This window comes from Sapajus apella, unplaced genomic scaffold (genome assembly GCF_009761245.1).
Source record: "Sapajus apella isolate SASKATOON/1434 unplaced genomic scaffold, GSC_monkey_1.0 scaffold48, whole genome shotgun sequence".
Taxonomy (NCBI): domain Eukaryota; kingdom Metazoa; phylum Chordata; class Mammalia; order Primates; family Cebidae; genus Sapajus; species Sapajus apella.
The window spans coordinates 10360786-10386559 of record NW_022436988.1 but is presented as its reverse complement, the minus strand read 5'-3'; the positions used below and the strand labels follow the sequence as shown (position 1 = coordinate 10386559).

General features: G+C 46.6%; 1 long non-coding RNA gene across 1 annotated transcript in view; it reads left to right on the top strand.

Annotated features, from left to right (window-relative positions):
* The window catches only part of LOC116525738, a 22549-nt gene extending 3789 nt beyond the window's left edge, over window positions 1–18760 (top strand). The window contains exons 2-3 of the long non-coding RNA XR_004257797.1: window positions 12902–12907; window positions 18746–18760. This is a non-coding gene — a long non-coding RNA (uncharacterized LOC116525738). The remainder of the gene's footprint in view (window positions 1–12901; window positions 12908–18745) is intronic.
* The last annotated feature ends 7014 nt before the right edge of the window (window positions 18761–25774 follow it).

Sequence of the window (25774 nt, the reverse complement as noted above, 5' to 3'; positions counted from 1 at the left end):
CAGACACATACACACGACAGGTGAAATAAAACTTGAGCTTCCTGAGCAATGCTCTGTTTCTTCAAGTGGCCTCCACTAGTGGAAAGGCAGAGGGGTGAGGAGGGCGGATGTGTGCCATGCCTCCTCCTTCCACTCCCTACTCTGCACCCTGACCCATTCAACAGCCTAGGGGGTTCCCTGTTTAAGGGAATCTTAGAACACACACCCTCTGCAAATACCTGCAGCCTGTTGAACTGAAACTTAGAGTTACTTCTGAAAAAAAATGACATCATCCTCACCACAGGATTCACAAAAAATCAGCCCGTTTCCTTTTTACTTACCTTATTTTAAAATACAGTATTTTAAAAAGCAAGTATCTTTGTTTTAAAATCTTAAAACAAAGATACTTGCTTTTCCTTCTTTTCCAACTGTTACTGGGCTGTATTCCAACCAGCATTAAGTCCAGTACTTTCTGTTCTAGGTACCTACTCCCGCCCTCCCTGTTTAATAATGGGTTCTCTAGAATAGGGACTGGCAAGCTTTTTTCTGTAAAGGGCCAGAGAATAAAGATTTTCAAGTTTGTGAACCATGACGTCTCCATTGGAGCTACTCAACTCTGCCACCGCGGCATGAACCACCCAAAGACAATACGCCAATGAATAGGCATGGCTGATTCCCAATAAAACTTTATTTACGGACCCGGAAATCTACATTTCATGTAAGGTTCATGTGTCCCAATATATTTCTTTTTTTGATTTTAACTTTTAATGTGAAAATGATTCTTAGCTCATGAGAATTGTGAAAATAGGTGGCAGGTTGGTTTTGGCCCATAGGCTGTAGTTAGCCAAGCCCTGGTCTTGAATCAAATATTTAAACAGAAACCCTGAGAGAGCACTTTCTTTTGAAAAGAAATATGATAATCATAATAACTCCCTTGCATTGAGCACTTGTTCCATGAAAGAACTTGACATGGAAAAATAGCTTTTCATTCTCATATTAACATATGAGATAGGTAAATATTTTCTCTTTTTTTTTCTGTAAAGGTAGATACTGAAACTGACAAGAAGACAATTAGCTCACCAAGTTCATTGTAGCAAGGATTGAAACCTGAAGTGCAATTCCAAACAGAGACACAGGATGCTCAGGCTCTGCATCCTTTAAAAAGATTCCCGGCTGGGCCCGGTGGCTCACGCCCGTAATCCCAGCACTTTGAGAGGTGGCTGGATCACGAGGTCAAGAGATCGAGACCATCCTGGCCAACATGGTGAAACCCTGTCTCTACTAAAAAATGCAAAAATTAGCTGGGTGCAGTGGCACGCGCCTGTAGTCCCAGCTACTCAGGAGGCTGAGGCAGGAGAATTGCTTGAACCCAGGAGGTGGAGATTGCAGTGAGCTGAGATTGTGCCACTGCACTGCAGCCTGATGCCTGGCAACAGGGCAAGACTCTGTCTCACAAACTCAAAAAAAAAAAAGGGTTTCTGGAGTCCGAGGGATTCCCGTGCGTTAAGGAGGTGATGAGAAGGAGGTGTCTGGGAATCTACCCCTTGGGATTTACATTGCTCATTCAGAAAAATCTTCTATCAAGGCTACTATGAAGGGGTGGTCTTCCTGCACCTATTCCTCCTAAACATTTCACTCAAGTGAAACACAGCTCCGATGGACTCCAGAAACCCTTTAGAACCGGGGAGAGGGAGGGGAGTGGATGCATGTGACAAATGGTTAAGGGCCACCTTGTACTGGGGGGTCACAGAAGGAACTATGATTAAGAGGCCAGCTGCAGGGATGTGAGCCTTGCCTCATAATTTTTGTCTCTGGCAGATGCCTGGGCCCTTGTCCCTGTGAGTTCTACCCCAGGACGCTGAGAGCAGGGTTCTGCCCCTACATACTACCCTCATCAGGAGGCCTCCACACCCAGCAACCTTCTCTTCCAAAAATTCCCTGTTCTTGCCCTTCCTCTAGGCCCAGCCCATCCCCGCTGTCAGCCTCCAAGGTCCAGGCTGGAGGCAAAAATGTTCCCAGAGCTGAGTCTGCTGCCACCCAGAGAGAATTCCATTCAAAACGGGGGCCCTGGGAAAGAGAACTGGGTGGCTGCTTTCAGTTCCTTTCAGGCCCGATGCCTGATTTCTTTTCCATTCCAGGCACCACGGTGCATCTGGGTAGAAGAGCACGCTCCTTGGCTGCCTCTGGGCCCACCACACCCGGTGGAAAGGCACGGATCCTGGATAGAAACCGACCAAAGCAAGGCAAGGCCGTCTGCTGGAGCCACCCTCCGCCCTCCAGACATGCACGCTGGGGGCCGAGACAGAGAGAGAGAGAAGAGACCGGCCAGGCCAGGCGGGAGGCAAGCTTCTCATTACGTAAAACACTTGGCTCATTCCGTTTCTTTGCATCCTGCTAGCGATTTTGTATCCGGTTTGGGAATTCCAGGAACATCTGCGATTGTCTTTTGCGCAGCCACACGTGTGCTAGCTGTGGGCTCGATCATGTTCCTACTTGCGGTGCTCTGTCATTAGCCCTGAACTGTGTGTGCTTTCTCTCCTCGGCAGCAAAACATATAAAACCCCGGCCGGCGACCACACCCGCAGGACTCCACCTGCCTGCCTCCTCCCACTGAGACCAAAGGCACAGAGACCAAGTCACCTTTCCGACAGTGAGAAATCCAGGGCGAGCAGGGCTTGTCTGAACAGTCCGGGTCCTCTAGACAAACAGACGGCACATTTTTAACACAGCGCTCTCCCCCACCTCTCCCTGTTTGTGTGGCAAGCCTGGGGGAGGCTGGGTGGAAAAGGGGAGGGGCAGTGAAGTTCAAGACTCCCAGAAGAGGTGCTCGCTTGCTTCGGTTCAATCTCAGCCAACGCTGATGACCTCCGCCCAGATCAGAAAGGAACTCTTTGGACTGTGAGTCGCCCAAGTGTAAGAAACATTCACCTCAGAAGCCAGCGACCACCTCTTCTGGGCCCTCTGAGCCTCAATCTGCAAAATGGTATAAAAAAGAATGCCTACTTTTGCTGTCTTCTGAACTAAAATCAGCAACACATAGAATGCATTCGAAGACTGAATGGTACATAGTCGGCACTCAGCCAGGGTGTTGTGAATATTCATGATCAGTCCTCATCCTCTTTGTAAAACTCTGTCCCTCCCCCCTCCTCCACCATGCTGGACACTCCTGACTTCCTTCCCCAGTCCCTGCTCCTCCCATGGGCCCCCACCCGCCTTAGCACTGTAGCACTCTCCAGGACTCCATCTCTCCTTAGCCTCCCAGCTTTCCCCCTATGCACCCAGCCCACGGCTCCATCTTTTGCTGAGTGTGGATACATACCCCCAGTCCCTTGGCCCGAAGACTTTGGCCATCCCTGGGTCCAGCTCCACCCTTTGCTCCCACCTGTCTCGTAGCTGCCGTTGTCCTGTCATTTCTTCATATGCTTATCTCCCACATGGCCAAGCAGCAAGACTCCATGCATGCATTTATCCCCACAAGCGGGTATTACGGGATGTGCGGCAGGAACCCAGTCAACACTGTTTAAATACACACGGCACCACCCCTGGCCTCTCCACCTCACTCCAATCCCCTTCTCTAGAGGTCAAGGAGATGATTTTGCAAGCACAAGACTCAGGCCACTCCAGGAACTCACCAGAACCCCTCCTGTGTTCTCCATCGCAGCTTAGTCACTGCACCCGGATCTTAGCACAGGGGAGACACTCAAGAGGTCAGTGCTGAATAATTAGGGAAAGAATGACCACTTGCCTAGCTCAGGCTTACACTGCTGACATCATCTAGGGTGCACCGTCTCTTACCCCGCAAGCATTCTGCCCCCATGCTGTCAACTCCACCTCCCCAGTGGCACCTGTTCTCATTCCCCATTTGTCTCTGCCACTGCTGAGGCCTGGCCCCTCACTGCTGTCCCTCTAGTCCACCAGCCAGCCCTCACTCACCGCCGTCTCTCCGTCCCTAACCTGCTGCGGGAGGACAGGGCCAGGTAAATTCCTAGCTCACAAGCTTCCCAAGCCTCCCCACGCTCGCAGGCCAGCTATTGAAATCCTGTCCCTTCTTGGCCCCACTCACTATTTCAACCCCGTCTCTTCCATCACCCCCATGGTTCCAGTCCCACCCAGCGACTTACTGGTCCTGGGAGGCCCTATCCAGATCCACCTCCAGCCTTCAGCCCAAAGCAGGCTTCCTCCTGAACTGGCCATGTCTTCTTCCCACTACAGCTCAGCCTTAAAAGCCAGCTAGCCAGCCGGGTGCAGTGGCGCACGCCTGTAATCCCAGCACTTCAGGAGGCCGAGGCGGGAAGATCACGAGGTCAAGAGATCGAGAGTATCTTGGCCAACACAATGAAACCCCATCTCTGCTAAAAATACAAAAATTAGCTGGGCTTGGTGGTACATGCCTGTAGTCCCAGCTACTTGAGAGGCTGAGGCAGGAGAATCGCTCGAACCTGGGAGGTGGAGGTTGCAGTGAGTCGAGATCGCACCACTGCACTCCAGCCTGGTGACAGCGAGACTGTCTCAAAAAAACAAACCCAAAAAGCCAGCGAGCCTTCAGGGCCTCCTCAAAGCTCCTGACAACTCTCCCTGTCTCCCCCAGACGCTCCGGCCACATTCTCACACTCAAGTTAGTGGGATCACAAACCCAGAAGACACAGGGCAGACACCCTCCTTTGTGTTATGTTTGCTTGCCACCCCCTTGAAGATAGAGACCAGATCTTACACTTCTGGGCCTGGAAAAAGCACCTTCTACAGAGCAGATGCACATAGATTACGAGCATCTATTCACACATGAGTATATATAAGTATGCTTTCCTTCTCACACAGCCGCCACTGGAGTAAGCCCTGTGCAATTTACCAGTGACCACCTGGCAAGCCAGAGGGACCCCATTTTGCTCACATCAGGTAAGACTCATCGACCTTAGGGAGCATCTAGTTTGGTGGTTTACAGTGTGTCCTCCGGAGACTTCCCCTTGGGGGCTTGTGGGAAGGGTGGCAAACTGGGGCCTGCCTCTCAGCTGCTCCATTCAAACATCCTGCATACTCCATTTTCATGTAAAATTTTGTTGACACAAACAGATGGCTACAATTTGCCACCTCTTTGTGTCAACAAAATGTTACGTGACAATGGTTACACAAGTAGGGGGCTACAGTTTTTTTTTAACTAAGCTGTTAATGTCATCCCACCAGTTCACCTTACAGAAGAGACGAGAGAGGACCAGAGAGGGAAAGCAACTTGTCCAAGGTCACACAGCTAGTAGGTGGCAGATCTCCCTTCAAACTGGCCGATGTACTTGTCCCTGCCAAATAAGGCCACATCCCCAGGAGGGGCCCTGCAGCACACAGAAAGGAAGAAGATGTACACACCGCTGGCTCCCCCTGTTACAACCATGGGTTCCATCACCTCCCTCATGTCCCTCAATGGATCATTCATATACCTCCTCGAAGGTAGAGGGGTCTCAAGCTCAGTGGTCCTTAGGAACCAGGAAGCAAACAGAAATGAATGAAGCCGGCTGGGCCTAAGAATTAACTAGAAGGTGAGAGAATCTGTGATGAACCCAAGGAGGTGGTGCTTTGCAGCCCGCAAAGTCCACAGCCAAGGGAGAACACTGATGCAGTGTCCTCAATGGGCCCACTTTTTCAATCAAAGCCAGAGATCCAAAACTTCATAGGAAATATTCACCATTTCAAAACTGGCAGCTAACTCCAACCATTTTAGCACCAGGTATCAGTACAAAATAAACACTCCCATATCCAGGCCTCTGGGCTGGTGGTTTGTGAATTCTGCCCCTGAGGAATGTCTTTCTGGTTGAAAGATCAGTTAACAAGACAGAGATGCAAGGCCTGAGATCCTGAGGTTATGATGACCCTTGGGTCTGAAAGAAGCTTTCTGGCATAAGGTGTCACTTTTTTCTTTCTTTTTTTTTTTTTTTTTTTTTGGAGACAGAGTCTCACTCTGTCATCCAAGCTGGAGTGCAGTGGTGTGATCTTGGCTCACTGCAACCTCCGCCTCCTGGGTTCAAGCGATTCTCCTGTCTCAGCCTCCCAAGTAGCTGGGATTACAGGCATGTGCTACGACGCCCGGCTAATGTTTTATATTTTTAGTAGAGATGGGGTTTCACCGTGTTAGCCGGGAATGGTCTCGATCTCCTGACCTTGTGATCCACCTGCCTCGGCCTCCCCAAGTGCTGGGATTATAGGTGTGAGCCACTGCACCCAGCCAATGTAACTTTTCTAAAACTGAGGTGATTTCAAACAATCTACCAAAATCCAGCTCTTGTATCTATAGTGCCCACGTAGCAGCTTGGGATATAGAGTGTTCTGGGGAGGACAGACAGCAGAAAGAAACCAGTCATGTTTTTCTAATAAAACTCTTAAAGTCCCCTCCTTAAGTAACTCCGGTTCTGATTTTAGAGTAATAATGACGACAATAAATTAAAGAGAGGAGTCCTAGCAGTTTCCAGCCCAAAATCGTTCTCTCATGGAATATCCTAAAATTCAGACAGACATAAGTAGGAGAAATGACCCAAGTTATCAGAGCCAGCCCATCTCCCACTTCGCTACATCCCGTCCATAAAACAAGATGATTTACAGACACAGAGGGAGGGACCTCTCGCTTCCCCTCTGCAAAATTTATTCCTTTTTAATGGGCTGCCATGCCCCTCCTTTCCTTCTAATCTCTTCCTCCTCTTGTTTGATCACCCTCTCCTGCCTCTGCCTTCTCCTCCTCCAAGGGAGGAGTCAGCGTGTCCAGGTGGCAGGATGCTACTGGTAGAATAAAATGGTCTAAGAAAAAAAAAAACAAGTAAAGTTGGCAGAAGGAAGGGAAGCTGCCTTCAGACTGAAGGGGTTGGATTGGTAGATGTGGGATTTCCTAGGCCCCACCTGGCTTTTATTGGGGAAAGAAACGTATTAAAGTGAATTATCCCACCTCTGGTGAAGAATCAGAACGCAGTGCACAGTGGCTGACGGGGGATGGGAGGATGGTTTCCCAGAAGAAAGACACAAATGATTTCTGCTCCTTGCACACAGCTTTGGGACTAATGGGAACCGGGATCTATAATCAGACACCACGGCCATCACCCCATACGCTTACCCTTTCCTCCTCCCACCTCATCCTTATCTTCTCCAATAAGTCATCACCCTAAGCCCTGGAGGCGAGGGGTTACAAAGTGAGAAAAGGGCTTTGAAAGTTACATGCCTGCTGAAGAAGATGCCCGCCTTGGACTATGAGAAGGTCCCCTCTGGAAGACAGTAAAAAAAAAATCCCTCAGAGCAAAGAATAAAAAACACTTGTTTGACATATGAAAAAAGTGCCCAACATCACTAACGATCAGGAAAATGCAAATCAAACCACAATGTGACACCTTACTCCTACAAGAATGGCCGTAATCAAAAAATCAAATCATAATAGATGCTAGCATGGATGCAGTGAACAGGGAACACTTCTACACTGCTGGTGGGAGTGTAAGCTAGTACAACCACGATGGAAAACAGTGTGGAGAGTCCTTAAAGAACCAAACGTAGAACTACCGTTTGATCAGCAATCCCACTTCCGCATAGCTATTCACAGGAAAAGAAGTCATTATACAAAAAAGATACTCGCACGTGCATGTTTATACCAGCACAGTTTGCAATTGCAAAAGGGTGGAAACAACCCAAATGTCTATCAGCCAACGTGTGGATAAAGAAACTTGCCATATATATATATGTATATATATATATATGCGTATATATATATATACACACACATGCACACACACACACACATACACACACACACACACACACACACACACACACACACACACACACACATATATATATATATATATATATATATATATATATATGATGGAATACTACTTGGCCATAAAAAGGAATGAATTAATGACATTCACAGCAACGCGGAGACCATCATTCAAGGTGAAGTAACTCAGGAATGGAAAACCAAACATCATATGTTCTCACTCATAAGTGGGAGCTAAGCTATGAGGATACAAAGGCATAAGAATGACACAATGGACTTTGGGGACTCAGGGAAAAAGGGTGGGAACGGGGGGAGGGATGAAAGACTAAAAGTTGGGTGCAGTGTACACTGCAGGTGGGGGGTGCACCACAATCTCACAGATCACCACTAAAGAATTTACTCATGTGACCAAACACTTGTTCCCCAATAACCTGTGGAAATAAAAAATTTTAAACTAAAACATTTCTTTGTCATACTTCACAAAGCTCCTTCACTGCCATGAGCCCACGTCCTTTTCACAGCCTCTTCTAGGTCAGTATGACTTCACTTTATGAATGAAGGACTAGGACCCAGAGAGGTTCAATGGCTTGGGCCAGGTCACATAGCTCTCTAGTGACAGGTCTTCTTGCTCTAAGTCTAGAATTATCCCTACCTGATGACACCGACCCAAGTCGCTTGGGGTCAGGAGACCAGGTAAGGAGAGGAGGGGGAAGAAAGTGTAAAAGAGAAAAACGCAATATCCATGGTTAAAATAAAAGATGCAAAGGTCAAACGGAATTTTTGAAAGTCCTTCTCAAACACTGAGACAGAAACAGCCAAGCATGTATCCTGCTAAGTCACATTTTTCTTTTCAACAACAAGAGAGATTTTTTTCCCCTCAGAATCCCAAAATTATGTTCTCTCTTCCCTTCAGGTCCCAAATGCCTTTTAATCTTTACAACAACTCTAGAAGGAGGAGAGGGCTGGGGCAGAAGACTGTCAGGCGTGACGGACTCCAGATCGCCCGGAGCTTCATCAGAGACCCCTCTGCACAAACTCCCCAGCGGCCACGTAACCTAGATGGCTCCTCTGGGACTTTGTTCTGAGTGAGACAAGGCAAAGTCAAGATTGTGCAGTGGTCTTCAGGCTCCAGACCCCCAGATGCTCAAAAAGAAGGGTCTCTGTGGACAGGGTTTGTGTGGCACCCCACGTGGACTCAGGACACACATCCCCACTGCCAGACAGATACCCGGGGCCATTTGACTGAGTTGGCTGGATGTGAAATGAGGATTTCTGAAGAGTATAGCCTGGTGTGAGCTGTGAGAACCTCACAGTACCTGTGAGAGCCTGTATGAAGATAGAATTGAGACCAGGTGGCCTGGAAAAAGGCTCCACCCACCCTGAGTAAACTTCAAGGCCAACCCCCACCTCAGACCTGGTAGACCAGCAGGCTGGTCTCTTTTTTTTTTTTCAATTTCTCCATGGGAATTTCCATGCAAATGTGCTGACTGGCTCTGACTCTACTAAGAGCAATGGGAAATTCCAAATTTTCACGTTTGCCTCTTGAAGTTGCAAGGCAACTAGCTTGCAACATCAGGAAAGTCTGTTTCATTAGACTAGCCTTACAGATACAAGCACTGGGTCCTAAACTGGACTTTAACCCCAGCTTTGTTCACGTAGAGGGAAAGCTTTAGAGAGCACGAAGTGAGACCTTTACTCAGGAAGCACAGCCCCTTCCTTAAAAGACTCAAGTTGCCAGGTGCGGTGGCTCACGCCTATAATCCCAGCACTTTGGGAGGCCGAGACGGGTGGATCATGAGGTCAAGAGATCGAGACCATCCTGGTCAACATGGTGAAACCCTGTCTCTACTAAAAATACAAAAATTAGCTGGGCATGGTGGCACGTGCCTGTAGTCCCAGCTACTCGGGAGGCTGAGGCAGGAGAATTGCTTGAACCCAGCAGGCGGAGGCTGCGGTGAGCCAAGATCGTGCCACTGCACTCCAGCCTGGGTAACAAGAGAGAAACTCTGTCTCAAAAAAAAAAAAAAAAAAGACTCAAGTTGAGACATTTAGCTTGGGAGCTCCCAGCTCCAGTTCCCTCCCTCCTGGGTTGCTCCACCCTCCCTCAGGTACTCAGCCTGGATCCAGGCCTCAGCCTCAGCTGGCTGCCCACCAGGCCCTGGAAGGTGTGAGCTGATAATCAAGGCAGTCATTTAACCACCTATCTGTCTAAGTGTATACAACTTCTCCCAGGGACCTCTGCAGGCTAAAGCAGATTCTTTCCGAGAAAAAAAAAATCTTGCAAATTCAAAGGAAAAACGCTCTGACGCAGGGTTTCCCATCTTGGCACGACTGACACTTTAGGGTGGGTCATTCTTTGTTGAGGGGGCCGGCCTTGTGCACTACAGGATGGCGGGCAGCGTCCCTGGCCTCTACCCACTAGATGCCCAGAGCACCCCTCTCCCCGCAAAGCTGGCACAACCAAAAACGTTTCCAGACATTGCCAAACATTCTCTGCAGGCGAAATCACCCCTGGTTGAGACCACTGATCTAATGGCAGAAGTTGGTGCAGAGCTGAGAGCAGGAGAACCCATTTCTGAAGCCCCATCAGATGCCACCCAGGCAGCTGCCTGGTCAGGTTTGCCTGCACGACTCTGATCACAGAGCATTCTGGAAACCTCCAGGTGATGCAACAGAGGGAACAAAACAGCCCTTCTACCTCAGAAGCAAAAGCCAAGACAAAGTCAGGTTTCCAGAGTTCTCAATCCTTGGCGGGGTAGGGTAAGGAGACAGTGGAAGGGAAAGTCGAACTCAAATGTTTCAGAGAAACTAAGGGCCACTTCCAAAGTCCTTGCCTTTTTTTTTTTTTTTTTTTTTTAGGCAGGGTTTCACTCTTATTGCCCAGCCTGGAGTGCAATGGCGTGATCTTGGCTCACTGCAACCTCCACCTCCCAGGTTCAAGTGATCCTCCTGCCTCAGCCTCCCGAGTAGCTGGGATTACAGGTGTCCACCACATGCCTGGCTAATTTTTTGTATTCTTTGTAGAGATGGCTTTTTGCTATATTGGCCAGGCTGGTCTTGAACTCCTGACCTCAGGTGATCCATCCGCCTTGGCCTCCCAAGGTGCTGGGATTACAGGTGTGAGCCACCACACCCAACCAGTCCTTGCCTTTGAAAGGAGATGGCTTGTCTCACTGCTGGTTTGTTTTCGAGTCCTTCTTTATTCACCATGGTTAACTCCCCTTCCCCCAAGGCGTCCGTGGGAAAGAGAAACCTGGAAAGGCATGGGCTGGTTTGAATTTACCTGGACGGGTGTCTGTGCAGCCCCTGAAACCATCCTGAAGTTAGAGTCCAGCGGGACCCTGATTAAGATGCAGAGAAAACCAGAGAGGAGAGGAGAGGAGTGAAGTGGGGGGGGGGGAGGGGGGGGGGGGGGGCTGATTAATTGAGAAAAACGCAACCATGCCGTGTTTGAATAAGATTGCCCGGTGGAATGCAGAGCCCTTTTTTGTGTGCTCATTCGTTTGAAACAAAAGCGAATAGAGGGAACTACAAAGGGGTCAGCGGGAGGGGAGAGCAGCAGCCAATGGATTCCTGTGAACAGACCCTGTGTAGGGGGACAGAGGCACTACCTTGGCAGGCACTTGTCAGGGCAGTCACGGGCGTTTGCAAATGAAAATCTTTTCCACACAAGTCCTTAACTTCAGTTTTGATTCCTATTCTCCAATGAGGACTTCAACTCCAAAATTTAATCACTTCAACTTAAACTCTCCAGACCAGCACCATCCAGGGCAAGCCTCTGGGCAATGAGCCTTGGAAACGTGACTAGTCTAAAACTGAGACGTGCTGCTATGTGTGAAATATATGCCTGATTTTCAAGATAACGTATATTTTCTCGATAATGAGTATGATCTCCATAATACTTTTTTTATATCAATGGGCATGTTGGAATGATAAGATCGGGGATATACTGGGGTAGATATCAAATGTATTACTGAAATTGACTTCATCTGTTTCCTTTGTCCTCCTTTTTTTTTCTTGAGATGGAGTCTAGCACTGTCCAGGCTGGTGTGCAGTGGTGTGATCTTGGCTCGCTGCAACCTTCGCCTCCCAAGTTCAAGTAATTATCCTGCCTCAGCCTCCCAACTAGCTAGGATTACAGGCGCCCACCACCACACCCAGCTAATTTTTTGTATTTTTATTACAGACAGGGTTTCACTATGTTGGCCAGGCTGGTCTCAAACTCCTGATCTCATGATCTGCCCGCCTCAGCCTCCCAAAGGGCCGAAATTACAAGTGTGAGCCACCGCACACGGCCTATCTTCCTTTCAATGAGGCTACAAGAAAGTCTGAAATCACCTGCGTGGCTTGTTTTATTTCTCTTGGACAGCACTGCTGTAGGTGGTTGATTCTGGGCAGCTGTTCTCTCCCTTCCGCCCTCTCTCCTGCCCTGCATTGCAGACCCTCCTCAGATGGTCTGGATGCTTTCCATGAGTATATCCACCTTCATTCACCAAAGACATTTTAGGTGCCTTCTGCACACAAAGTACGTTGACATCTGTAGGAGACTCCAGAATGAATTAGACTCTTGGATAGGAGGCCAAGGCGCCGAACAACCTGACAAGGCCCCTTAAGAAGCAAGGCTGAGACAGCCAGTCCCAGGGCTCCCACCGACAGGGAAATGGCGAAGCCTTCTCCCAGGCCTGAGCTGCCATATTGGACTGGTTCCAACTGAGCAGCCGGGGAAGGTTAGTTTTCATTTCACCTTCCCCACAGAAGTGGCTTTTCTGGTTCTGCTTATCTTCCTGGTAGCGCTAACCCTGCCACCTGTTGTCCTTCTACAGATCACAGCTGTCTTTTTTCCTTCTGACATAAGGATCGCATGGCTTTGAGAGAAGAGCCCGTGTTTGAGGAGATGGGGTGTCAGGCCCCGGCCCCCGATCCAGCACCTTCACTGGTCTTCAGCTTTGGTTTGTGGCAGGCCCGAAAGAGAGCAATGTGAAGTGGTTAAGAAGAGCATTCTCCCAGCACTTTGGGAGGCCGAAGCAGGTGGATCGCCTGAGGTCCAGAGCTCGAGACCAGTCTGACCAACATAGTGAAACACCATCTCTACCAAAAATAGAAAATTAGCCGGGTGTGGTGGCACGTGCCCATAATCCCAGCTACTCGGGAGGCTGAGGCAGGAGAATTGCTTGAACCCAGGAGGCGGAGGTTGCAGTGAGCCAAGATCATGCCATTGCACTCCAGCCTGGGCAACAGAGCAAGACTCTGTCCCAAAAAAAAAAAAAAGAAGAAGAAGAAGAAGAAGGGCATTCATTGGAAGGTGCAGTGGCTCATGCCTGTAATCCCAACACTTTGGGAAACCGAGGCAGGCAGATTGCTTGAGCTCAGGAGTTTGAGACCAGACTGGGACACATAGTGAACCCACCTCTCTACCAAAAATACAAAAATTTGCCAGGTTTGGTGGCATGTGCCTATAGACCTAGCTACTCGGGAAACTGAGATGGGAGGATGGCTTGACGCTGGGAGGCCAAGGTTGCAGTGAGTCGAGATGGCATCATTGTACTCCAGCCTGGGTGACAGAACAACACTCTGTCTCAAAAAAAATAAAGAAACAGAAGGGCATTCATCATCCCAACCCACTTCATGGACTTTGAAGAATATTTTTCATCCAAAATGTCCAGTTTAAATGTATCACTGGTCGCTATGATCTAGAAGAGGGGTTCTCAATGATGCAATTTTGACCCTCCCCCAAGGGGCATTTGGAAGCATCTGGAGACATTTTTGGTTGTCACAATGTGGAGGGGGCATTCTACTGGTATCCAGTGAGTAGACACCAGGGGGGCTGCTTCACATCCTACAACACACAGGACAGCCCCCCCACCAAAGAGAATTATCCAGCACAAAATGTCCTTAGTGCCGAGGCTGAGAAACTCCCATCTAGAATACAGAGGAGAACAGTATCCTCACAACCCTCACCACCACCAAGCCAGAGCTTGCTCTAATCTCTGGCATCAGGAGTATCCATCTTCCTTCAACACTACTTTCCAACACACCTGGGAGTGGATCCAGGAAAACCTGAAGGATCAGGACAAGAAGAACAACCGAGAGAAGAAAAACAGCACAAACATGATTAAATCAATTAGTCCCACTAATTACCGAGTGTCTAACTTAGCACCTGGAGCAACAGCTGGGGTTGCGCAGAATTGAGCAAACATCATCCCCAACTCAGGCAGACTTTGGGCGTATTGACTTGCTCCTCCTTGCCTTCTTCTCTGGCAAAAGACTTGGAGTGAGAAAAGACTAAGCAATGAAGTCTTAGAGCACAATGACTGCCCTCTGGAGGCAGGTTCAAGGCCACAGCCACATCAGGCACACCTGCCCACCCCACCGAGGACATTCCCAGAAGAGCCAACTGCTCAGGGTAGCAACACCTCCTCTTGAGCTGAGGTCCTGGCTTCCCAAGCTGCTGATGTCTACAAACAACCTCCATGAGGAAGGCCCAGGAGATCTCCCACCTCCATCAGTATTACTCACCCAATGCTTAGGAAATATCCAAGGAAAATAAGATTGCCTCTTCTCTCCAGCCTCTGCTTGAACTCTTCTCTACCCTGTTCCTCTGAGTCTGTTTTCTCAATTTCTCAATTATAAAAGACCCGTTATTTGTTCTATGAGGCGCGCTCACAAAGACCCACAGCCCTACATCTTGTTGCTATGATTTCCCTTCTGGGACGTGACACTGAGGTTGCCTCTGCAAAGTCTAACCAGAAGCCCGCTGAGCGGGTAGCCTCACCCAGCCACTCAGTGGCTCCATACCACCACAATGCAGTAACTAGACCCTGTGGCACCACGTGTCTCACAGCTGCTTACTCCGTGTCACCACAGAAATGCAGCTGTCCACAACCATGTGGCTGCAGGTAAGGTCCTCCAGGACTCTGCTCAGGGGCCACATTTAATTTTGATTTAATACCTGCTGTTGAAGTTATTTCCCCAGATTCCAGATTTTTACCTGTGGCTACCAAAAGATACGTCCATGTCCTAATCCCAAGAAGCTTTGACTATCTCCTTATGGGAAAAACGGGTTTTGCAAATGAAATTACGGATCTCAAGATGAGATCATCCTGGATTACCCAGGCAGGCCCTGAATCCAATAACAGGTGTCCTTTATAAAAGACAGAGAGCAGAAGACAGACACACAGAGGGAAAGGCCATGGGAAGATTGATGTGATGCGAGCACAGGCTTAGGAATGCCTGGGGCCTCCAGATGCTGTAAGAAGTGGTGGAGGAGTCTTCCTTGGAGCCTTTGGAGTGAGCACATTCTGCTGACAACCTGATTTTGGACTTCTGATCTCCAGGACTCTGAGAGAATAAATTCCTGTCGTTTTAAACCATGCAGTTGGTGGCAATTTGATCCAGTGGCCCTAGAAAGCTAATATGCACATGTTCAATCCCACTCCTAGTCAATCACGAGCATTGCCCAGTACATAGCTTGTTTAACATAAAAAACATGGAACTCGGTGCTTGAGTCAACCATTCATTTGTTCATTCATTCACACTTTCATTTGACATCTACTCTGACCAAATGTCACTTCCCGCTGGGCTCTCCACAACAACCCCACTGAAAAGAGCCTTACTCAACCTCCCACATGTCCCTCTGCTGCCTCTTTATCTTGATTTTTTTCTTATCTTTATTGTTCCTCAAGTTATATATTTGTATACTTGGTTGTTTTCTATCTCTGCCAATTGAATATGTGTTCCTTAAGGGCAGGGGTGTGTTTGCTTATTTACTGCTAAAACTCCAGCAAGGAGAATGCCTAGCACATAGCTATTAAAAATATCTGGCTGGGGGCCAGGCTCGGCAGTTCACGCCTGTAATCCCAGAACTTTGGAAGGCCGAGTCGGGCAGATCACTTGAGGTCAGGAGTTCAAGACCAGCCTGGCCAACATGGTGAAACCTTGTCTCTACTAAAAATACAAAAATTACCAGGGCATGGTGGCAGGTGCCTGTAATCCCAGCAACTTGGGAGGCTGAGGCAGGAGAATCGCTTGAACCTGGGAGGCGGACATTAAAATGAGCCGCGATCGTGCCGCTGCACTCCGGCCTGGGTGATGGAGTGAGACTCAGTCTCGATAAAGAAAGAAAGAAATATCTTGTTGGATGAAGTCATAGTCCATATTTTCAAAAGCAAACATAGTCTAGAACATGCTACTGTATCCTAATTCTGGAGCATTTCTGCAAATAAAAAAACCTCCTGCATCTTTCCTTTGGGTTACCAAGGATTTTCACACATGTCACACTGATCCCCTGAGTGAGAAATCTACCCTGATTTGTGTTTTGGGGGGGAAAAATGGGAATTTTCTCTGAAGGGAAATTCCTATGCTCATGGTGGATAAATAAATCACATCGTCTGAAATGCCCCTAAATTTTTAATAACCGTTTTAACATCGTTGATTGCATCTCCCATTGCTAGCACTTTCTTAAAGAAACACAAATGGGCTGGGTGCAGTGGTTCATGCCTGTCATCCCAGCACTTTGGGAGGCTGAGGTGGGCGGATCATGAGGTCAAGAGATCGAGACCATCCTGGCCAACATGGTGAAACCCCGTGTCTACTAAAAATACAAAAAAAATTAGCCAGGTGTGGTGGTACGTGCCTATAGTTCCAGCTACTTGGGAGGCTGAGGCAGGAGAATTGCTTGAAACTGGAAAATGGAAGTTGCAATGAGCTGGGATCACACCACTGCTCACCAGCCTGGCAAATAGAGTGAGACTCTGTCTCAAGAAAAAAAAAGAAAAAGAAACACAAATGAAGAGGCACAGTAGGTGATCATTTGGGGAAGGGGATGGTCCCTCAACATCAGAGGTCACGCTAACAGAGGAGCAAACTGATGCTCCGCGTGTTGGCCGAGTGGATGGCCAATGTCAAGATTTGCAACTTCAGCGCACCCGAGGGTATTCGTAACGTTGATGTCACAAACCAGATACAGCAAGACCTCCTCTTTAGGTACTCCAGACCAAAGAAACCTCTGTGTAAAGGAATGATATTCTTTGGCTGATGGGTAGGCTCAGCTCAAATAAGCTCAACAGGACCCCCAATAACTGGCCACAGAGCACGCTCTGGTCTTTCCAGGAGCTGCAAATGGGGCCCTCCCTCTTCACCCTTTCCCAAGCTTTGGATCTGCTAGTAACATTATGGAACTTTTTGAGGTTGGGATAATAAGTAAACAGAAGTCTTTTAAGATTCTGATGCAGGGGACATTAATAGGAGACATAATTCAGAATAACGGGAGAATCTGAAAATGTTAAAGAAACTTTGTCCTTCCAAAGAAAGCCAAAAATATTATTTGTACTTCAGTCTGCATTTGTCTGGAATGCTTAAAAAACTAATTAATACAGTGGCTTTTTTTTTTTTTTTTTTTTTTTTTTTTGAGCTTTCAGTTAAAAATTGCAGACTCACCATTTTGTTTTCTGCGCCTGGGGACAACATCTGAAAAAAAGCTCTTCCCTCCAGAGATAGAGAAAATAACAAAGTGAGGAAAGGGTGTTTCCCTCTCTGCTAGGGAAAGGGTGTTTCCTAAGCGGAGCGAATGCATTTTAACATCTTCTGCTTTAGGTTGAAATGGTACCGCACACACTGAAATCTACCATCTCCTATCACATTTCCCGTGGAGAACTTGGCCAATAAAGGAAGTGACATCTCAGGTGTTGGTCTGACAGCCATCCCAATTATAAAAGCCATCTCGGTTATAAAAGACCTGTTATTTGTTCTACGGGGTGCCTTTTGGCCCAGCTGTACACAGAGGGCGGCAATGGCATAGCATGATGGTGCGGGAGTAGTGACAGCTGGAATGTTGCCGTGACAGTCAGAAAAGGTTAAGATGACCAACTAGCATCCCTCCCTGGGCAGGCAGATGAAAAAGAAAAAACTCAGTAAAAACAGAAGTTGGATCATGTGCTTCTTAACTCTTTACCAGTTCCCAAAAGAGATAGTGTGTCTCCCTTGCTAATAGCAAGAGGAAGAGTAGTAACAGCAATCACAAAGGGCTTCCATGAAAGGGGCACCCGCCCTGGACACTCTACAGCATCCTTTTACCTCCCCACTCACCAGCGTCAGCCTCAGGAGGGGGCATCATGGTCCCTGTTCTTGAGATGAGGACTTTGAGGCTCAGACAAATGGAATAGCCATTTGCAATCAAATTAGTGTTTGGTACTGTTGGGTGTTGTATTCTTTTGTTCTAACATTGCTATAAATAAATATCTAAGACTGGGTAATTTATAAAGAAAAGGGGTTTAGGCTGGGAGCTGTGGTTTACGCCTGTCATCTTAACACTTTGGGAGGCAGAGATGAGTGGACCACTTGAGGTCAGGAGATTGAGGCCAGGCCAACACGGTGACACCCCATCTCTACTAAAAATGCTTAGCCAGGCGTGGTGGCACTTGCCTATAGCACAGCTAACTCAGGAGGCTGAGGCAGGAGAATCGCCTGAACCCAGGAGGTGGAGGTTGCAGTGAGCCAAGATCATATCACTGCCTTCCATCCTGGGCAACAGAGTGAGACTCCATCAGGAAAAAAGAAGAAGAGGAAGAAGAGGAAGGAGGAGGAGGAGGAGAAGAAGAAGAAGAGAGGTTTAATTGGCTCAAGTTTTCACAGGCGGTACAGGAAGCATGATGCTGGCATCTGCTCAGCTTCTGGAGAGGCCTCAGGAAACTTACCATCATGGCAGAGGGCAAAGGGGAAGCAGGCCTGTCTTTCTTACATGGACAGAGCAGAAGGAAGGAAGAGAGAGGAAGAGGGTGGGTGCTACACACTTTTAAACAACCAGATCCCGTGGGAACTACCACGAGAACAGCACTTGGGCAATGATGTTAAGCCGTAAGGAACCGCCCCCATGATCCAATCATCTCCCACCAGGCCCCCTCTCCAGAATTGGGGATTACATTTCAACATTCAATTTGAGTGGGGACACAGATCCAAACCCTATCAAGTATCAACTTTGACATCCCAAGATTCTTCAAATATTTATCCTCCCCAGTTATTCTGAAGCTGAAGGCATTCATTCTCAAACATTTTAATCTCACAACCCCTTCTGAGGATCCCACTCATCACCCAGCTTTCCGCACACTTCTGGGCATTGCCAGATCCCATCCCCAACCACGCCTATCCCCTGGGAAAGAACTGATGCAGCCAAATCCCATGCCTTCACCTCCCCCAAGGTTCTCCAAATCCCACACTTTGGCATGAAAATGGTCAATGTTTCTAAGCGCCCCAGGGGTGCCTCTCTTGCTATCATGGTTATACAACAAGAATGTAGCCAAGACCACCATCTAGGAGCCTACCTTGCTGACCCAGGATTTAGCACCCCTATTTTCATTCCTGGTCAGTGTGTCCAAATATGAAGCCAAGATCAGCAAACTTTTTCTGTGAAAAGCCAGAGAGTAAATATGTTTGGTCTGGTCAGCCACATGATCTCTGTCGAAACTACTCAACTTTGCTGCCATAACTCAAAAGTAGCCACAGAGAGTATGCAAATGAATGGAAGTGGCTGTGTTCTAATAAAAGTTTATTTACAAAAGGCAGCAGGCTGGATTTGGTTTGTGGGCTATAGCTTGCCAACCCCTGTATTAGACTGTAAGCGCTCTGAGGTGAGGAACTCTCATCCTTCAGTTCTCTGAATCTTAGATTTTGTCCAGAGTCCTGCTTAGACAAGGGACTTTGTGAATGTCTGCTGCCCACAAGGAAGTTGCCTGGGGATCCGCATGGGAATGGAGAGTAGTGGAAAGGACAGAGCCTTTAGAATCACGTACCCCTGGATCCAAATCCCAACTCTGCCACACAGCAGTCTTACGTTATGGTTTCATTGTCTTGAACTTGAGTTGTAAAAGAAGAAGAGCACTATTAACTCCATAGAATTGTGAGATTCAAATTAGATTAAACGTTGTTAAACTTAAAAATAAAACATACAAAGAGTGCTGTAGGCTCAAGGTTAACCTACGGCTGGGGAAATTTTGGATAACGTTTTTGAGGCCTGTCCATCTATCTATTTGGTGTATCATCTATCTCTATCAAGGACTATTGAAACAAACATCAAGGACTACTGAAACATACATAGTTCTCCTCATAAAAATTTGTTTCAACAAAATAATCATGGATCTATGCATAGGTTTTATTATAAGGATAGCCACTGCAGCAACACTTTTAATTTTGCTGCTTTCGGCAACCCAAATGTCCAACAACAGGGGATTAGTTAAATTAATTAAAGCACACCATGCAACAGAATATCAGGCGATTGAAAATGCTGTAAGACGGCAGTTCTGTACGCATGGTCCCTGGACCCTGAGAGTTTCCTGCAACCTCTTCTGGCAGAAAGGGCAGTCTACAAGATAAACACTACTTTCATAATAATATCAAGATGCTGAGATCAGGAGTTCGAGACCAGCCTGATCAACATGGCAAAACCCCATCTCTACTAAAAATACAAAATTAGCAGGGCATGGTGACACATTACAGGCATTACGTATGCCTGTAATCCCAGCTATTCGGGAGGCTGAGGCAAGAGAAGCACTTGAACCCAGGAGGCAGAGGTTGTACTGAGCAGAGATCACGCACTGCACTCTAGCCTGGGCAACAAGAGTGAAACTCCATCAAAAACAAACAAACAAAAAAAAAACAGAAAAAAGAAAAAGAAAGATGCTATTGTCTTTTTCACTGCAAAAGAAATGGCAGGTAGAATTATCAACACTTTAGCATGAATGAAGGCAGTGGTGCCAAATGGCTACCACACACTCACAATAAACATATATTTAGGCAAATTTTACCTAAGAATATCCTTGGGGATGCAATAAAAATGGTCAATTTTATAAATCTTGACCATTGAGTATGTATCTTATTTCAATGCTCTGTATGACAAAATGGGAAGTGCGCATAAAATGTTCCTGGGACATAGTAGAATATAATGTTTGTCTCAAGAGAAAACATTTAGGGGAGGGAGCTGCCAGCAAAACTAGCTGCATTTTTCACTGAACACCATTTTTCCTCGCAAGAACTGACAGACAAATTCTGGGTATTCACACTTGGATATCTGGCAGACTTTTTCTCAAGACTGAATTAAGAAAACCTGTCATTTCAAGGGAAATAATAACTGAAGGATGATACGCTTTGAGCTTCAAGAAAGAATTAGAATTTTTGAAAATGTGTCTTCATCACCAGGAACTTGACAGATTCCCAGGACTGACAGACCTTTCTAATATCAAGGGTGATGTTAAAGAAGGTAATTCTTTGACATTGTAAGATGAAATGTGTTTATATTTGGAAGACCTACATAACTTACTGAATCAACATTTTCCAAATAACTAATAAATGATCTTTCCAAATCTGGCATGGGTAAAAGATCCATTCAAAGTGCAAGACTAACCAATAAATATCAATGTCACAGAAAAAGAAAGTTCACTAAAGTGGTTTTTTAAGTTTACACTGCAACCATCTTTAAAAAGACTACCACTTATCCAATTTTTGTGAAATATCAAAAACATGCATAATTATCTGAAAAGGCTATGAATATACTCTTCCTTCTTCCAAATACATGTCTGGTTGAGGCTGGATTTTCTTCATATACTTTACAACAACATATGTCCTTATAGATTGAATACAGACACAGATTTGAGAATCCAGCTATTTTCCCTTAAACCAGACAGTACACAATTTAGCAAGAGTATAAAAAATCCTACTCTTCTCACTAATTTTTATTTTAGAAAACATAGCTATTTTTCATAAAAATATGATCATGGATTTATGCAACAGGTTTATCTTTTTTTTTTTTTTTTTTTTTTTTTTGAGAGGGAGTTTCACTCATGTTACCCAGGCTGGAGTGCAATGGCGCGATCTCGGCTCACCGCAACCTCCGCCTCCTGGGTTCAGGCAATTCTCCTGCCTCAGCCTCCTGAGTAGCTGGGATTACAGGCACGCACCACCATGCCCAGCTAATGTTTTTGTATTTTTAGTAGAGACGGGGTTTCACCATGTAGACCAGGATGGTCTCAATCTCTTGACCTCGTGATCCACCCGCCTCGGCCTCCCAAAGTGCTGGGATTACAGGCTTGAGCCATTATTTTTAAATAAACATTTTTTTTTTAATTTTCAATTTGAATTTGTAATACGGTAAAAATCAATAGTTCCGACCAACATAAAAAAAAGCTCTCTGGGGCTCTCGCTAATTTAAAAATGCAAACGAGTCCTGAGACGAAATGTTTCAGAAACACCATTGTAGAAGAATATTTAACAACTAGAGGAAGTACCCACAGGACATTTTTAAGGAGGGGAAAGACAGGCTGTAAAAGACTATGGCATATAAATATAGGTGATTTTATTTTATGTTTTGGGGATGGGGCGTTCCTCTATTTCTAATTTTCTAGAATACACAATGCATAGGTGAATAGTAAAGAAATGTTTTAGAAATTGTTTTAGGTCTCACCCTACTTAGACTCTCTCGCAAAGTCCATAGACAGTGCCTAACTCGTAGTAGGTGATTATTAGCTCTTCCAGGTGGCCTAAAATAGTTTTTCACACACAGGCAATGACTAATTGGCTTGGCATTACTGTTTTCTTCCCTGTCATGCTGTAGAGAGGTTTGTTTGCTTAACAAAAAGCCTCATACTTTAAAATATGCATGCATATATATTTTTGAGCATAAAATATGTATATATTAAAGTATGTAATATATATCACATACACAAATATAGCATTTAATCAACCCTTATATTTAATATTATGTTCTGCCATGCAAAGAACAACATTTAGAGTACACCTCAAGCTTCCATGTTGAATAACCTTGATCCTAAAATAGAATCTTTTTCTGGGAAGTGGAGGACCTACTAATTTCTCAAACAACAACAACGTATGATGATTTAAATGGAAATATTTCTTTTTTAAGCCACAGGAGATGCTGGGAAAGTCATAAAACTCAACCCAGGTTGGTGAGGAGTCCTAACTTCCAAGAGAAGGTTGAGAATGGAAGTTTGGATTTGTTTACTTTCTGTGAACAGGAAAAATAATCACTAATAGCAATGCTCCCATATCATTAGAAGATGCTAAGAAAAGAATAACTTAAAAAATAAAACCTGCCTGGTCTATGGTCACCTTGTTCGTGCTGGGTGGCCTTGGGTAACCAACTCAGATTTCTGTTTCTGCAGCCGTAAAAATAAGCTAATGAGCATTTCCAGGGGGCCAGCGAGTGCCAGAATGCTAAAGACCAAGGCGGTTGGTTCTGAAGAATTTCTGGGATGGGCATCCTGGCTTTCAGATGCTCCAGAGACCTCCAGCCTGGCACCCGGGAGGAGTGATTCTGAATCTCTGCTCCCTCCTGCATGGAGAACCTCCAGGAGGCTAGTTTTGAAAACCATTCTTGTTGACATGCAGAGCAGTCAATCCTGTTCCCCCCCTGCCCTGGGGCCCAGCATCACAGCCCCTGAGGCTATTTCCTGGTCAGACCCAAGGCACATACAAGACCCCTTCTGAGGTTTTCCATGCCACCTCTCCGGGCGGCTCTGGCAGGTCGACATTGCTCCCTTAGGCTGCATAATTAGCAGGCTTCAAGTCGCCATGTGGTTGTGGTTGCCCGCCCCAAACACAGCCCCGTAGCCCCTTCCTCACCGGCGCCATCTCCACCGTCGGTCCACATACGTCCCCACGCTTTCTCCCCCCAGCCCCACTTCACCAATTGTGGGTCCCCACACGGCGGCTCCAGGGCTGCCACCACCCCTCACACTGACACGTTTCCTAATCCACTGGCAAATACAGTGAGTCCACAGAACCCTGCTGTCACCACCTCGGATCCAAACTTAGTCTCAACTCATTTAGAGACTTTGCAAGCTATGGTGGGGAAAAGGAAAACGCGGAGAGCACAAACTAATCTGTGTCTATCATCTAGATCCTGTCCTCTCCATCCCACGCCATCCCCCTGCCCCTCCGACAATCACAAATCCTCACCATTGGAAGGTAAAGTCTCAAGAGGTAAAGTCTCAAGATATAAGAAATGAGACTTCTTATGTCTCCCCATCTTTGAGTAGGGCTGTCCTCAAAATACACAAGAAAAATAGCTCTGTCCATGCCTACAGGGCTGATGCCACAGTCTCCTCCTTCATATAAGTGCATGGGCAGGTAACCTACAGGTGAATGCACAGTCAAGTTCACACCCACGCCTTCGACACACAACATTAAACATACAACAAAACACTATGTGTGCCTGCCTCTGTGCTCACCGGGGACACTCCCCTAGACCACACTGACAGCCTCCTCCTCCCCACCCACACCATCACCGTGTCCTCTTCAAGTCGGCCTGGAAAGGGCAGGAGAACACACACAGGAGTTGATGAGTTTTCCATTTTTAAAGAATGGGGACAAGTGAAGCACCCTCTTTCCTTGTGTTCGAAAGTATTTGCAGCTTCAGCAGGCAAAGGGATTTTTTTTAATACAGTAAAAAAAGTTATATGACTTTAATTAAATGCACTTATTAAAAGGGTGAAATATTTGGAGAGGCTGTTTTTGTGCTGGAGGCACATTTTCCAGCGTGCTGTAGAGCGTCTGCATCCGCCCGCTCTAGGCAATTTTTAATGCACAAATAAATCCGCACCTGACGTGCTGACAGATTATTATGCAGTGTGGCAGCCAACAAAAGTAAACACAGGGGCAAGTTTTAACCTCTTGCAGTCACAGAGCTTTCCCTGCTGGGCCAAGCTCAGGTGTACAGGACTGCTGGCAAAACCTTTTCTCCCAGTTAGGCATCTTCCTGTCCAGGAGCCGGGCCTTGGAAACAGGAGGCTGCCCTCCCGTCGTCCTGTCTGGAGTGGGGCATAAGCCACAGGACCGGAGACGAAGGGAGGGGACAGGGAGGAACAGCAGCACCACGTCGCATTCCCCAAGCACCCTGCCTTCCATCCTGTTTATACTGTGGCCATAAGATCCACAGGCTTCTCCCCGCTTTCCATCCTTTCAGCCGGCAGAGCGGGCTGTGCAGATGCAATGCCCAGCCAGGCGTTTCTCCCAGCTCTGCCGCATGTGAAAGAGACAGGACAGTTACTAGAGAGCTAGAGGATAATTGGGCAATTTCCAAACTTTGGACTTTAAGTTACGGACATGTAAATTAGCATACGGTCAAGGCATTCACTGAAACCGAACTACGGAACTGCTCATCTGCTCACCTCCTGTGGCTCGGGTGAGGTAGGGCTTGCAAAGCGACACTCCTGGAAATGTACATATTGCGACGGTCAGAGGCTTTGGTTTTACTTGCCTGGCCTCTGTGACGTAGCTCAGTGGGTTCCTTATCTTGCATTTCATGTTTTAGCTCCGTGGCTACTAGATTCTTTAAAACCTAGGTTTCCTCATCTGTATAATATGCCTTCGGCTGGGGGAAGCAGAGTCTTGGAAGGAAGGCGTGTTCTCCTAGTCTGTAGGGGTTGACATTTACTGATCCATGACTCTATTACCCTGTCGTGAAGATCAGACAATTGTATGCTGCGCCTGTGAATAACGACAGCTACTGTTACTCTAATTTATTTGGTGTTTACTACAATCCATACCTGGTGCTTTAACACATGCTCTCATTTTATCTTCAAATAAAATTCTCATTTTATTCTTCAAATTCTCATTTATCTTCAAAGGCCCAGATCATTAATCCGTTTATTATCACCACTAATTTGAACACCCGCCATGTTGCACAGTGCTCACAATTATCCAAGCATCATCCATGTCCATTCTCTCAACAGTCCTACCATACTTAGTTTACAGAGGAGGAAAAGGATGCTTAGAGTGTGTTATTTTGCCCAAGGAATCCATTACATGAGCCAAAATAAAAGCACAAATACAAACACACACACACACACACACACACACACACACACACACACACACAACTTTTAACTCACTAGAACATAGATATTGCAAATATCAAGGAGATTAATTAGGATCAGTGAAAAACTATTCTTGTTTTTTTCTCTATAAATAGCATTGGGGGCCCATATATTTATTTTTAAAACAACAGGAAAAAGTTTGGCACGATGAAATGTGATAAAATAAACACAGAAAATT